The sequence below is a fragment of the Acanthopagrus latus genome, chromosome 7 (genome assembly GCF_904848185.1).
Source record: "Acanthopagrus latus isolate v.2019 chromosome 7, fAcaLat1.1, whole genome shotgun sequence".
Classification (NCBI taxonomy): domain Eukaryota; kingdom Metazoa; phylum Chordata; class Actinopteri; order Spariformes; family Sparidae; genus Acanthopagrus; species Acanthopagrus latus.
Genome location: NC_051045.1, coordinates 27,901,477 through 27,915,222, shown reverse-complemented (window position 1 = coordinate 27,915,222; position 13,746 = coordinate 27,901,477). Strand labels below are relative to the sequence as shown.

The window sequence follows — 13,746 nt, the reverse complement described above, 5'->3', positions numbered from 1 at the left end:
GTTATTTGGCTATGGTCTGAAAGGGGTTATTGTGGTTCAATGTCGGTAATGGCATAATACTACTACCTATCACAGTGCATTGTGTGAGTCTGCCCAGAGAGTCTCCTCTGATTCTGCCATTAACAATGTACAGACCCAAGCCTTTACACATTTGTAGTACCTGTTTGCCAGTTTTGTTGACCATGCTATCATAGCTTTGTCTTTGTGTGTTTATGCAAGTCTGGTACTAAAAGGGATGTTTGAAGATATGTTTGTTTCCTTCATAGTTAATGAAGTCTGGCTCTCTACCAGTTTGAGGGTGGAATATATATTGCACATAAATATCATCATCAGACATCTCTGTTGTTTTCCAGAATATTTGAATGAATTTTAATCCAAATGTAATTTGTACCTTTTTTTAACTGGTGAGATGTAGTATTTATATTCTCCTTTGTACCTTTGTATGAGTAAACCACCTGTCATTCTTAATATGGCTGTGTTTTACAGAGGGTATAATAAGTTCTATATAATCGTTAGGACAATTAAATTGATTTTTGTTTTGATTCCAAGTTTTATTCAATATGATTATATCTACATTTCTAATATTATTCAGAAATTCAGGGTTTGCTGATTTCAAACCAAAAACTGAAGAGCATAAGCCCTGAATGTTCCAGCTACTTATCGAAAAAGATGCTATTTCCTTTACCTTAACAGATTAGTGTACCACTAAAAAAAAAAAAGATTTATAAGCAAAAATATGTGATAAAAAAGCTAAGTGATGATGAATTATTCAGAGTGTTGTTCTGCATCTATTAGCTCAGTAATTTAGTACGGAGTAGTGTTGCAATGTCTCTTTAGACTCAGTTCAGTGGGTGAGGTGTTGAGTCTGGCTGCTACAGCAGCGTAGCTGTCTCTTTGAGCTGGAGACTGGACCCAAGTCTGAGCTGGCTGCAGATGCTGCTGCTGCTGCTGCCAACCGTATTGTAGAATAAACTGCAGTTCAGGTCTCTGAAGAGGTGAGGCGTAGTGTGGTGCGGTTGGGTTGTGGTCTTGAGGAGGTGGGGCTGAGGTGTACAGCAGTGTGATGGGGCTGGGTCCCTGAAGAGGTGGAAGTGGAGGGGTGATGTAGTTTGGTGCAGTGGGGTTGTAGTCCTGAGGAGGTGGGGCTGAGGTGTACAGCGGCGTGATGGGGCTGGGTCCCTGGAGAGATGCGGCAGGTCCAGGTCTCTGTGAAAAGCTGCAGCCATTGTTGGTGGTGTCTCTAGTGTGCTGCAACCTTCTGTGGAGGTTCCAGTGGTTGGATGAGCTCTTGTTGGTGATGTGAGGTGTTGATCTGTTGCGGTCGAGAGCTGTATCTTTAATATCTTTGATGAACAGTCGCACACCGCTCTGGTTTAGATGTTGGCCATCACACAGGTGCTGGTAGAGGATCTCTGCGTGATGTGCCATATGGACGTTTGGTATTCCTGTGCAGGCTTTGGATATTTCAGCATTGATTTTATTGATCTCATGCTGGGGATAATCTCTTCTGGGTAACAGGGTGGATATGGTTACCCTGGCTGTGGGGGCCACTGAGGTTGCTCTCTCTGCCACCTGTTGCAGTGAGTGAGGTATGTCCTTGTTGTGTGTGAGGCCATTAGTTCCAGTGTGAATCAGGATGTGTTTAACACCCTGGAGGTCTGTAGTGGCCAGCTTCTTTATAGCCTCTGAGATGGTGGGACTCTGAATCATCTTGGATCTTCTGCCTGGGAAGAGATGTTTCATATTGATGTACTTTCCATTGGAATCACACAGAAATATTATTTCTGTGTTGTTGTGTGAAACAGGTTCTGGTCTCCTTTTCTAGGTCCCCAGGTCTGTGGTGTCCAGAGGGGAGAGGGGAGGAGAAATTTGGGGGCAAGAGGCTGAAGATGTCTGGATGGCAGACGTCTCTGGTTTCCTACCCTGAGTCTCGTGGTATAGGGACTGTTGGGTCTCCTGGAGCAGGGACTGCTGGATCTCCTGGTGCAGGGACTGTGTTGGGCTGGAGTGGTGGGCCGATGCCAGCTCCTCTATCACTCTCTTGAGTGTTCCTCTCAGTGAACGGTTGTCTTCTTCCATTTCTCTAACAGCTTGCTGGAGTTTATCTATCTGGTAGCTCTGGTTTTTGACTGTGGAGTACATCTCCTCCACTAAATGGCCGTTATCAGACCTTTGTAGACTGCTCATTGTCTTCTCCCTGAACTCTATGAACTCTCGCTTGAGTACTGAGATAGCTTCCTTCAGGACTCCGAGATTGCTGGAGAGTTTTGGTGATTCAAAGTATGGTGTAGGTGGAGGTCTGCTGGAGATGGGTGACCTGGTGTGGAACTCTTGTGGAGGAGGAGGAGGAGGAGGAGACACTTTTGATGCTGCCACAGTATTCAGTGTTTGGAAGCTGTTATCAAAGTTATCCAGACTGTTCTCAGATCCCTGGATCATAACTATTCCATTGTGATATATGTTTACTGTTAAAATGGGACTTGAGCTATCTGCATCTTCATAGGCAGTAATCTGACTGCCTTTGCTTATCCCGTTCTTCTTAATGTGAGTAAACTGCTCACATATTGCTGTGTGCCAATTTTCAGTATGTTGAGTAAAGAACACCAGGTTGCATTTTACCTTCTGGCTGTTCGTCTTGCTGAAGTCTGTTACCAGTGTTTCTGGTTTGGCACCTAGCACATTTATTTTGAAGTCCTTCTTCTGCTGTGCTGTTATCACTTGTTCAGGGTATTGTATTTCACAGCCAGCGATCTGTCCTGGTTGCCTCTGTGTTACTACAGTTGATATATCTGTAGATATGTTTATCAGTTGCTGCTGCTCAGCTGTTGCTCCACAGTGTTCCATTAGCATGGTTGGTTTCAACTGACAGTTGGTTCACTGTTAGTAGTTTCTGAACAGTTATTTTCATAGAGATACCTTATTTCCCAGTCCTTGTCCTGGTGATGTCCCCAAAATGTTTCCAGTTCAGTTGTGATTGGAAAATCTTCTGTTCTTTTTAAGTTTTCCTCGCTGTATTATTTCCACAGACCTTTGTTATTGTTGTTGTTGTTGTTGTTGTTGTTGTTGTTGTTGCTAGCCAACCGTCATTTGCACAGTAGCAGTAGAGTTCTTTTTCCCCAGCTAGCTAGGTAGCAACTTCTTTTGATAGAAAAAAATACTTAGAAATCGTAGAAAAGTCTGGTTTCTTCTCTTAAGTGGTTGAGTGTGAATTCCAACCACTTGGTGTTGTAAATTTGCATTGTAAATCAGAAATTTTAAAGTGAAAACACAAAAAAGTGAGAGGTTTTCAGGAGCTCATATCTTTTGCTGACAAGCTCTTTTCATTGCCAAGCAAATCTCTGACTATGAGGATGACATGAATAATAGACATAATCAAAACTGTAAGGCCTTCTGTTGCCTTCTCATTTCGAATTCACCAAACCCTTCTGAGCTGTGACTGTTAACACCTCATTCACTTTCAATGGGGCATTTGGGGCATGTTTTGGGCTGGAAAGTGTGTGTGTCAGTGCGAGCCAACTTCTATAATTACCAGTTTGAAAATTACTGATGATAATAGTGGTGAAGTTAGACATCAATGATGGCAGCCAAATTCATCAACTCTCAACAAAACATTATTTTTATTTGACATGCCAATAACCCTGTATTTTGTCTTCTTTGCAGTCCAATTTGATATTCACCTACCTATGGATGTTAACATGCCGAAAACCAGTCATACAAAAGGAGAACAAAAACGTCAGGCAATGTGCCGTGCACGTGATGCTGTGTCAACTGAAGCCCGAGATGCCTGCTGGGCCAGCAATGCTGCACTCCAGTCAAGGCTATGTGCAGCTGAAAGTGACAACCAATGGACCACCCAGCTGGCCAGCAATGCAGCACTCCAGTCAAGGCTCCGCACGGCTGAAACCGACAACCAATGGACCACCTGACTGGCCAGCAATGCAGCACTCCAGTCAAGGCTCCGCACGGCTGAAACCGACAACCAATGGACCACCTGACTGGCCAGCAATGCCGCACGCCAGTCAAACTGAAAATCAGTTAAGTTGACGACTGTATAGCGATGCCACCTGTCATGAAAGGCATCGAGATGCTGAAACACCCGAAGTGCAAGCAGTAGGCCAGATGTATGACCGTGAACAACACCATCACCACAGAGAGGACGAGACACCTCAACAGCAAGAGGAACGACGGGAAAGAGATGCCCTGTGCCATCAGGAAACTCAGCATGCACATGTGGAACAGGCATGCAAAAACAATCACAACCTCACTCGGTGTGATGATGCAAACGTCTTCCGAGAGAAACTGTACGGTAATTACACACACACTTAGTAAGACCTTACTGTTTGAGTGTTCTACATGTTCACACTGCAATGCCTATGTATGGAAAGAGGAGAGGAAGGGATTCTGTTGCATGTCTCGAAAAGTAGACCTCACATACAATCCCACAAATCCCAAGCCCGGCTCAATCCCACCACAGCCTCCAAATGCTATCAAGGACCTTTTTATGAATCAAAACTTTCTTAAAGAAGCAAAACAATACAACAATTCACTGGCGATGGCAAGCATTGGCATCAGAGAAGTTGCTGTTCCTGGCTTCAACCCAGGCATACGAATACAAGGGAAAGTTTATCATTACATTGCCAGTCCGATTCCTGAATAGGGTCAAATGCCCTTCTTTGCTCAGATCTACCATGATCCTGCCCATGAAGTGGAATTCCGCCACAATCATGCCTCAAACAGTGGGCTGAATGAAGAATTCTTCCTGAGAGCACAAGATGCCCTTCATGAGTGCAACCCATATGTGCAACAATTTAAGTCAGCCATTGAGTATGTGTCCCAAAATGACACTGCCAATGAGCTGAGAATTGTCAGAACAGCTCACACTCCATGTCGTGACCTTCATCGCGGCACTGTGAATCTTCCATCACAGGACAGCAATGTTGCTGTCATTGCTCCAGGAACAACTCCTACTGAGCAATTTGGGAAACTGGCTGTCACGACTTCAAACAATTAGCGCCATTCATCCAGCATATGTCCCACTATCATATGTGCTTCTTCTACCACAGGGGTCCCAAGGATACCACACTGAACTGAGAGGTGTCACCCCAACATGCTTTTACCATTTCCATCTGCAAGTGCGAAACACTGCTCATCATTTCAATTTACTGCTCCATGGTGGAAGACTAACACAACAGTATGTATGTAACATGATGGCAAAAATTGAGTAACAACGTCTCAACTGGATTCGCCACAATCAAAAATCTATCAAGGCAGAAAAGTATAAAGTCATTGTGGATGTCCTGAGTAGTGACACTGAGATAATCCCAGGACGCCTAACTGTCCTGCCACCCACAATTTATGGATCACCAAGATGGTACGCCAAAGAATTCCAAGTGGCCATGGCCTTGGTCAGAGTCAAAGGCAAGCCAGACTTCTTCCTCACCTTCACTTGCAGCCCTAACTGGCCTGAAATAAAAGGATCAATTTTTGAGGGCCAACAGACCCACCAAACACCAGACATCATTGCCAGAGTCTTCCACATGAAGGTGGAGGCTCTCCTCACAGACATCCTGAAATATGACATTCTGGGACATGTGAAAGCATTCAACAAACCCCGGACTTTCACTGATGTTTTTTTTTGTTTTTTTTTGTACTTTATTTTTCACTGATGTTTTTCACTGATGTTGATCGCGTTGTGTCTGCAGAGATTCCGGACACAGAAACAAACCCAGAATTAGATCGCATTGTCACATCACACATGATTCATGGACTATGTGGACAATGGAATCGTGACAGTCCATGCATGGTTGACAGAAAGTGCTCCAAAGACTACCCCAATCAATTGAGGCAAGACACATGCTTCTCAGACAACTCTTACCCACTGTATAGAAGACAAGCTGCATCTGGCTCTCCCATCTCAAAGACGATCAGAGGGGGCATTAATGTGTCTGTCAATAATGCATGGGTTGTGCCATACAATTCACACATCCTTCTCCAATACAGTGCACACATCAACATTGAAATTGTCTGTGCTGTCTCCAGTGTGAAGAACCTGTACAAATACTTGGAGAAGGGTCCAGATCAGTGCCTGGTGAGGTTAGATATAGCTGATGAGACCCGTGAGGATCTTTGTCACGATGAGGTGACACCCTTTGAGTTGGGCCGTTACATCACTGCATCTGAGGCGTACTGGCGAATGTACAATTTCCCCATCCAACGAAAACAACCACCAGTAAGGATGCTGGCAATTCATCTAGAGGATGAACAAGTCATCACATTTAATGATGAAGGCGCTGCCCAGAACCTACTGAACGCAGGGCCACCTGCCACTACACTGACTGCCTTTTTTGGAGCCATGTCTCTACATCCGCACATGCGTCACATTGTGTACCCAGATGTATTTCAGCACTTCACATGCACACGCTGCTGAGTCTTCTTAACCAGGGCCCTGATGTTGTAGGTCTAGGAGTGGTCTGCGGAGATGTGGGTGCCCAGAAACCTGAAGGTGGTGACAGTCTCCACCTGTTCTCCATTTATGAGGAGGGGGTGTGATCATGTCTGTTCTTCCTGAAGTCCATGATGAGTTATTTTGTCTTTTGGACATTCAGGGTCAGGTTGTTGTCTGAGCACCATAGCAACAGTTCCTCCACCTCGGTCCTGTACGCTGTCTCGTCCTCGCCTTGGATGAGTCCAACCACTGCGGTGTCATCCGCATATTTGATAATGCGACTGGTTGGGTGACCTGGAGAGCAGTCACAGGTGTACAGGGCATACAGTAGAGGGCTCAGAACACAGCCTTGAGGGGAGCCAGTGCTGAGTGTGAGTGCAGTGGAGTAGTGGGGGCCAAGTCTCACAGACTGTGGGCAACTTGACAGGAAGTTTCTAATCCAATTGCAGGTGGGGAGGGGAATCTGTAGTTCCAGTAGTTTGGTGATGAAAATGTCTGGAATAATGGTGATAAATGCTGAGCTGTAGTCCACGTAGAGCATCCTCACATAGCTCTTCTTGTTCTCCAGGTGGCTCAGCGCTGTATGGAGTGTGAGGGCGATGGCGTCCTCTGTAGAATGGTTTGCCCTGTAGGCAAACTGGTGGGGGTCGCAGGAGGGAGGGAGAGAGTCTCTGATGTGCTCGGAAACTGATTGCTCCAAGCACTTCATGATTACAGACGTCAGAGCGATAGGTCTGTAATCATTCAGGCTGTCTATGGCAGGTTTTTTGGGGATGGGGACAATGATAGTGGCCTTCAGACATTTGGGGACGGTGGCATGTGCCAGGGAGAGGTTGAAGATTTTGGTGAGGATCCCTGCCAGTTGGTCTGCACATGCTTTAATCACTGCCCCCGGGATACCGTCAGGACCAGCAGCTTTCCTGGGGTTCACTGCTCTTAAGTTTTTTTCTCACCTCATGCACCTGGAGAGAGAGAGAGATGGGGTGCTGGAACCAGGGGGAGGCAGTGACTGCAGGTGTGTGGTGGTGGTCTCAAACCGGGCAAAGAAGCTGTTTAGCTCAGAAGAGAACAAAAAAACAAAACAATGCGCACCAACACACCGAGGCAGCCGTCCGCGGCGCCATCTTGAGAGTGAGAGGTCCTCTGCCAGTGTGCTGCTGCTGTTGGACGATGTGGGAGGGGGGTTGCCTTTGTAGTTGGTTAGGGCATGGATGCCCCTCCACATATGACGCAGGTTATTGTCCGTCAGGTATCCTTCTATTTTGCTCTTGTAGGAAACCTTGGCCTGTTCGATGCCCCTCCTCAGGTCAGCAGTGCTGTAGAGAGCTCTGTCTCCCGTTCTGAAGGCCAAGTTACAAGCTCTGATCAGGGTCTGGACTTCCTTTGTCATCCAGGCTTTCTGTTTGGAAAGACCCAGATGCGCCTCGGTGATGTTATCTACACAGCACCCTATGTAGAAGAGGACAGACTTGGTGTGTGTGTCCAGGTCCTGATCTTCGAAAATGCTCCAGTCGGTGCAGGCAAAGCAGTCCTGCAGCTGGTTGATGTTAAAATAATTCTGCGATAATTTAGAACTGGAGGAAGGAGATCAGAATCAGCTCAAGGTTCAAACAAGGTTTTAATCTTGTACAAGAGGTGCAATCACAGAGCAACATGCAGGTCTGTTACAAAGTGAAGACTCAATATGTGAAGAGAAAAGCATGGTATTTATCCCTCTCTGTGGGTGTGTTTTTCACTACAATACAATCACTTCCTAATTTATGACCTGCACTTAAAGGAATACTTCACAGAGAAGGAAGTGATAAGCTCCAGTGGTCACTCAATACCAGACATAGGTAATAAAATGGCCTAAAACAAGGTCACAAGTTACAGGTCATGTTAAACAGCTACATTGAACATTCCTGTGTAAGACTTCAGTTCACATCTCTGTTTTAAGTACAAAATTTCCATCACAGTTGAGAGCATTTTCAGGCCAGGCTTTGATGGTCTGGGTGACTGGTTTTGTTTGCCTTCTGAGGGGGGTGTAGGCAGGGAAGAGGAGCAGAGAGAGGTGGTCTGATGAATGAGCCCTCTGTTGTGAGCTCATTGAGCTCAAGCTGGCTGAGTGCTGTCCTAACATTAGCATTGGGAGGGATGTAAACAACTGTTACTATGGCAAGCATTAGCTCCCGTGGCAGGTAGAAGGGTCAGCACTGAACAGACATGGCCTCTAAGTCCGGTGAGCAGTGGGTGTCTATCACTCTGCTGACCGAGCACCAATCCTCAAGCACATAAACACAAAGTCCCCCTCTGATGCTCTTACCAGAGGCTACGGTCTGGTTGCAGCGATGAAAGGTGTGTCCTGCATGCTCCACGGTAGCATTGGGGATATGCGGGCGCAGCCAGGATTCGCTAACAATCAAAAGACAACAGTCACGGATGTAGCAGTTGTAGGCGATCTGGGACTGCAGCTCATCTATCTTATTCACAAGGGATCTTGCCTTTGTGAGGAAGATAGATGGTAGCGGAGGTCTGTGTGGTTGGTTCCTAAGCTGATTTAGTAGTCCTGCCTGGCATCCTCGTTTCTGCCTCCTCTCCCTGCACCGCCTCCAGTGCTTGCTGGACCCCATAACAATCCATTGGCTGCCCAGTGGTCTCGCTATCTCCGGTGGGATGCTGTGGGTTTGTGCGAAGGCACCTGTGATTTATATTTTTGCCTGAAAGCCAATTCTTATCAGGTCTTGGCGACTGTAGATGGGCCACTGTGGCATGTGTGTTCCAGAAGAACAGAAAAAAGACACATAAAACACAAAAAGATGCAAAATAACAGGGAGCACTAAGCCTCTGCGTCTGGATGCGCCGCCATGTAAACGAAAAGAAAAAAAAATTATTATGCCACATCCTCAACAAAGTCCATGCAGAAGGCAAAGTGGCTCTTGCAACAGCTGCGAGTGGCATCGCTGATACTCTACCGCCAAAAGGCACCACCTTTCACAGCAAAACAAAATGTCCTCTGAACATGACAGCATTGCAACACTCATTAGGATGACAAACCTCAAGGTCGTGGATGAAGTTACGATGATGGATCGCTGTGCATTAGAAGCAGCAGACCGTACATTTCAGTGGCTCTGAGGATCAGCCAAACCATTTAGTGGCATCACAATGGTCTTCAGAGGTGATTGGAGGCAAATCCTTACCGTTGTACCACACAGTAGCCAAATCGAGAACATAGGAAGGTTGTAAGAGCTCATACCTGTGGAAAAATGTTGAAACTCTTCGTCAAACAGAAAACATGGGATCTCTCAAGCTTCAGAACACCAACAAGAAGAAGACTTTGCCAAATTTCTCTTAGACCTTGACAAGGCTAAAGTTCCAGTAGTGCCAGAAGAGGGTGAGTTTGCCATTAAATTCAATGACACACTGACAATTCCTGGTGACAAACTGAAAGACAGTCCAATGTGGCTATGTGAAAGTGTCATTTTATGCCCAACTAACTCTGAAGTCGACATAGTAAATGAGTACATGACTAAGATATTTCCAGGAGAAGAACATGTTTGCAACAGCGTTGACACTGCAGATTCTGTACCCAACTGAGTTTTTAAATACACTCTGCCCATCCAGAATGCCTCCTCATTGTATAACTTTAAAGGTGGGAATGGTGATCATGCTACTGCAAAACTTTGACCAACAAAATGGACATTGCAATGGCTCAAGATACATCATAGAACAGATACTGCCACACCTCTTAGTTGCAAAATATGTAATTGGTGTCAATGCTGGACGCACTTTCTTAATTCCACAAATCACCCTCATACCATCTGACAACATCTTTCCATTCACCTTGCGACAGAAACAATTTCCAGTGAGACCCTGCTTTGCCATGGCTGTGAATAAGTCACAGGGTCAGTCTTTACAATGTGTTGTTTTTTTCTGCACAATAGCTTTCTTCAGCCATGGACAATTCTATGTTGCCTCCACCAGAGTAGGCAGATCAAACAGACTTTGCATACTTGCTCTAGATGAAGAAACAAAGGAAAAGCGTCACTTTCTGAGCAATTTTGTTTTTACAGAAGTGCTGACACAGTAAACACACTCTCACAACAAACCATTTAACACAGTTCTCTGGAAGTTCATGTTTCAGCCCAGAAAAACTGCATGACCCTCACCAACACTAACCTTCAATATAACTGAACAGAAAATTTCTCATTCTAATAATATCATCACTGTGCTACAACAGCTGTCCTTCTACCTTCCCAATTTCTGTCTTACACGATTTTTAAAAACTTAACATGTTTGTTTAAACATACTAAGGGTTTGTGTTTAACACCAGTGCAACAGCATAACCATGATGGATAACAAATTCATACTTATTACAATATTCCACCATACATACCCTTTACATTTAACCAGATCTAGCCTTCAAAACACTTTGAAATATCATGTTGTTGCATTAATGTTTTTGCTTTTTCCCATGGCTAAAAAAGCAAAAGGCACTGGTTGTGGTACTTTCACATTAGTAGAATGGGGTTCAGCTCCCTACAGTGTCCTTCCTAAAAGCCAAAATGTATGAAAACACAATAGTTATCAATCTATAATTTCACTACAAACCTAAATGTCCCTGACGTCCCACCTTCAAACACAGCCTCAATTAGCCATCCATGAAAAAGCTACTTAACCTCCCACTTGTTGGGATGTTCCCAGACACTGCAACGAAATCCAAAGTCAGACAGTATAATATTTTATTTGATTGTGTTCCATGTGCAGTAGTACTGCAATATGTACTTTGTATTTGTACAGTTTCTGTGGCTGGGACAGAGTAGATTAAATGACACACATCTTTCACCTCTTCATAGAACTCCATCATGAGCTGTTGTTAAGCAGCTGTGAAATATGAAGCGCGACATTTATCCATGTTCCCGTTGGTGATCCTGAAGGGATCGCGAGGTCTATTTAAGTATGCCATGAACACACACTTATCCCAACTATCTACACCTGGCTTGACATAGCCACACCTTTTCATCCTGGCTTGGCAAACGTGCTACCAATTAAGCCAGGATGCACCAAGAAGACTAGCTCAAGCAGCGCTTCCTCAATTATCCTGGATTTCTTTATGCTACTTTTGTGTAATACCCCTCAGCTTTGTAACACACAGACACAAAAACAGGCTATATACAGGTATATTGAGGCCACATATTGATCTCTCAAAATGCTATTGCGTGCACACCTGTTTACAATTTGTTTCCACCTGTCTTGTGAACAGAGTGTATTGCCTACAGTGAGCAAGTAAATCAGACAAGCTTTGTTTGTCATAATGCAGTGTATTGGACAGTGTTGAGGGCAACGCATTACAGTAATATATTTCTTTTAGTGGTAACAGAGTAACAAAACGCATTAATGATGATATTTCAGTAATTTATTACAGTTATGTCTCGTAACCTGTTACAATCCACATCGCTCACCAAAGTGAAGCATTTATTGTTGTTTTGAACCCATCCACACATGACCATATTAATATAGGCTCTGTGTGTTCAAAATAGCCGAGCCTATAAGATCTGTGTTCTGTCTCTTAGTGGAAATCCTCTGAGTGCACTTTAATTCACATTCTTGAATCACATATGTCCATGCAGTTGTCATTTCCCCAGTCTCTCTCCCTCTCCTCGTGTATGTGTATTATTATATATATATATATATATATATATATATATATATATATATATATATATATATATATATATAGTATATATGTGAGTGCTTCAGGTGTGCTGGACACAGAGCAGGGCGTAACTACCAGCTGCACCCAATCCTGCAATCAGCCTGCCTTCATATGCTCAGCCCTGTACTTTGTTCCTTGGTTTGTGTTTTTTGTAACTTTGATCTTGTCTGTTTTAGACTTTTCGCCTGCTCTGCTCTCCAGCTCCTGTCACTCTGCTCCCCCCGCCTGCTCCGTTAACCCCACTCGGGATTCAGCCTCCTGGACTGCACCCCCCCTCCCAAACCCCAAATGTTTGTGTTTCATATGACTGAGCCTGCAATTAAAATATTTATTCCTATCTCATAATATATCACACTGTGATCCTTTGTCTGCCTGCTCATCCCTGAGCTGGTGCGAGAGGTTGAGCGGTACCGACTAGAGATAGTCGGGCTCTCCTCTACGCACAGTCTGGGCTCTGGAACCAAACTCCTTGAGAGAGGCTGGACTCTCTTCTATTCTGGAGTTGCCCGCGGTGAGAGGCGGCGAGCTGGTGTGGGCTTGCTTATAGCTCCTCGGCTCAGCCGCTTTGTGTTGGGGTTTACCCCAGTGAACGAGAGGGTCGTTTCCCTGCGCCTTCGGGTCGGGGATAGGTATCTCACTGTTGTTTCGGCTTATGGGCCGAACAGCAGTGTAGAGTACCTGGCCTTCTTGGAGTCCCTGGGAGGGGTACTGGAGAGTGCTCCAACCGGAGACTCCGTCGTTCTTCTGGGGGACTTCAACGCTCACGTGGGCAACGACAGTGTTACCTGGAGGGGTGTGATTGGGAGGAACGGCCTCCCCGATCTGAATCAGAGTGGTGTTCTGTTACTGGACTTCTGTGCTAGTCACAGTTTGTCCATAACGAACACCATGTTTAAGCATAAGGGTGTCCATATGTGCACATGGCACCAGGACACCCTAGGCCGGAGGTCAATGATCGACTTTGTGGTCGTGTCATCTGGCTTCCGGCCGTATGTCTTGGACACTCGGGTGAAGAGAGGGGCTGAGCTGTCAACTGATCACCACCTGGTGGTGAGTCGGATCCGTTGGCAGGGGAGGAAGCTGGACAGACCTGGCAGACCCAAACGTATTGTGAGGGTCTGCTGGGAACGTCTGGCAGAACCCTCTGTCAAAGAGGTCTTTAACTCCCACCTCCGGGAGAGCTTGGACCTGATCCCGAGGGAGGCTGGGGACATTGAGTCCGAATGGACCATGTTCTCCACTTCTATTGTTGATGCGGCTGTCCGGAGCTGTGGCCGTAGGGTCTCCGGTGCCTGTCGTGGCGGCAATCCCCGAACCCGGTGGTGGACACCGGAAGTAAGGGATGCTGTCAAGCTGAAGAAGGAGTCCTACCGAGCCTGGTTGGCCCGGGGGACTCCTGAAGCAGCTGACGGGTACCGGCAGGCCAGGCGGGCGGCGGCGCGGGCAGTCGCGGAAGCAAAAACTCAGGTCTGGGAAAAGTTCGGAGAGGCCATGGAGGAGGATTATCGGTCAGCCTCGATGAAATTCTGGCAAACCATCCGGCGCATCAGGAGGGGGAAGCAGTTCTCCACCAACACTGTTTACGGTGGGGGTGGGGAGCTGTTGACCT

The 13,746-nt window shown here is 45.8% G+C and overlaps 1 long non-coding RNA gene across 1 annotated transcript; it reads left to right on the top strand.

Moving 5' to 3' along the window:
- The first annotated feature begins 3,666 nt into the window (after positions 1 to 3,666).
- On the top strand, positions 3,667 to 12,482 carry LOC119023042. The gene is made up of 2 exons (XR_005076149.1): positions 3,667 to 4,306; positions 12,314 to 12,482. It is a non-coding gene; the product is annotated as an uncharacterized LOC119023042 (long non-coding RNA).
- The last annotated feature ends 1,264 nt before the right edge of the window (positions 12,483 to 13,746 follow it).